General features: G+C 41.0%; 1 non-coding gene across 1 annotated transcript; it reads right to left on the reverse strand.

Moving 5' to 3' along the window:
• Positions 1 to 1,398: 1,398 nt before the first annotated feature.
• On the reverse strand, positions 1,399 to 1,531 carry LOC126002586 (small nucleolar RNA SNORA51). The gene has a single exon (XR_007493271.1). It is a non-coding gene; the product is annotated as a small nucleolar RNA SNORA51 (small nucleolar RNA).
• Between the last annotated feature and the right edge of the window lie 625 nt (positions 1,532 to 2,156).

Consider the following 2,156-nt stretch of genomic DNA (forward strand, 5'->3'; position numbering starts at 1 on the left):
CCAGAGCCATAAGAACCATCAGTGTCTCCTAGTTATGCTCTCTGGCCTCGGTTCCTAATGCCCCAGTACAATCACTCTTGGTCAATTTTGCATTCTTTACCCGTATTTTTAGACTAGTATATGTAACCTTCCCTCTACCAATATTCCCCACTCTTTCCTCCCCCCACCTCCTGCCTGTATTCGAGACAGGCAATTCATTTCTTTCACTCACTACAATTATCATGATAGTTGTTGGTGTAGTTATTTTTCTAACTGTACTCACCAATCTTTGTGGTAAGCTTCATATCATGGACCATTCCTTCCAGCCCTAATCTCTATTGTCTCTGGGCATTATTACAATAATGTATTTTATTTTTCTTAAAACCCATAGATGAGTGAGACTATTCTGTGTCTATCTCTCTCCCGCTGACTTATTTCACTCAGCATAATAGTTTTCATGTCATCCATGTATAGAAAAATTTTATGACTTCATCTCTTCTGCTGGCTGCATAGTATTTCAATGTTCAGTGTTTTGAGAAATCTCCATATTGTTTTCCATAAAGACTGGACTAGACAGAATTCTCACAGCAGTAAATTAGAGTTCCATTATCCCGCATTTTAATGTTAAGTGGTGACTCTGAGCTTAGCTGCAACTTGAACTATCTTCAGGCCCCAGGCCACCCTGAAGTATCCACCATGAGGGCCTCTGAGGAATCACTCAGGGGAGCTGGGGATCAGCCAAAGATGCCAGTGACAAGATATTACTACTTGCAGTAGTAAAACTTGTGAAGGTCTGCCTTGAACTTTGGCTTCTAATCTGGGATGATCTCATCTCAAACCAGAGGATGGAGTCCTGAGCTTGGGGGAGGCATCACTGTGACAATGGTAGAACCTCATTCTAAGTGATATTGTCCCAGAGCCAGGAGAAGTCTGGGGAGCATCTGCCTGGATCAGTGTGTGTGGCCACTGTCAGCCACTGCCTTGTGTCTGTGTCTCTGTGCACAGCAGGCCTGCCAGGATTGGTGGCATGTGTGTTTTGATTAGAATGGCACTGGCTTAGCTCATGTGGTGACTTTTTTCTGTACCTGCCAAGGATATCACCTTGTTCATTAAAGTGTCACTAACATGTAAAATGCCACCTTTCTGCTTCTCAGTTGATTATTGCAGACAGGGTTGAGACATGTTGTGAAAGATAAGGATGTGGGCAGAAATGGATCTGCAGTATGACAGTGGGAACGGTGTATGATTTTCTATGTTCCTGGGCCATTTTCAGGCATGCAACTATGACATTCCCATTTTGGGGGGTGTTTCTTGCCTGTTATGATTATTGAGTTAGAATTTCTAGGTACTAAAACATATAGAATCATTTCTTCAATGAGAAATAATAATTGTGTGAGTCTAAAAATTTCTCTTTATTTTTTCTTTCCCCCAATTCACAATACAGACCAGGCAAAGGGCCTGTGTTGAGGTGTATATGGGGTGCATTTACTGTCCCTCCTCTTTCTATACAGTCAATGTAAAGAACACAACCTGTGGTAAGAATTGGGAGGCCTTATCTTTTCTTTTTCTTGATTTATATATATATATATATATATATATATATATATATATATATATATATATATATATATAAATATTCACCAGTGCAACATTCTCATGACCAATATCCCAAGTGTCCTTCCTCCCCACCCCACACCGGCCTGTATTCTAGACAGGCTTTCTACTTCCCTCCTTCAGTCACATTTTGTTATGATAGTTCTCAGTGTAATTATTTCTGTGACTGCACTAAATGATCCCTGTGGTGAGCGTCATGTTGGGAGCTGGACCCTCCAGTCCTCCTCTATTTTGTCTCTGAGAATCATTACACAAATGTTTTTCATTTTTCTCAAAACCCATAGATGAGGGAGACCATTCTGTGTTTATCTCTCTCCCTCTGATTTATTTCACTCAGCATAAAAATTTCTCTTCAATGCATTCATTGCTCACATTTTCCCTGTTCGTGTGGGTCACTGTTCTCTCTGGACATCCAATGGGCAGAGAATTTTGATCTCCACAGGAGGGTCTTTGAAGTATGTGACCTGAGATCCAGTCATATACATGGGCAGTTTTGAAAACTAGTTTTTGCCTTTTGATTTTATCCCTTTGGCCAAGTTGTCTGTTTCCCTCCTTCCCTCCCT

This window comes from Suncus etruscus, chromosome 2 (genome assembly GCF_024139225.1).
Source record: "Suncus etruscus isolate mSunEtr1 chromosome 2, mSunEtr1.pri.cur, whole genome shotgun sequence".
NCBI lineage: Eukaryota > Metazoa > Chordata > Mammalia > Eulipotyphla > Soricidae > Suncus > Suncus etruscus.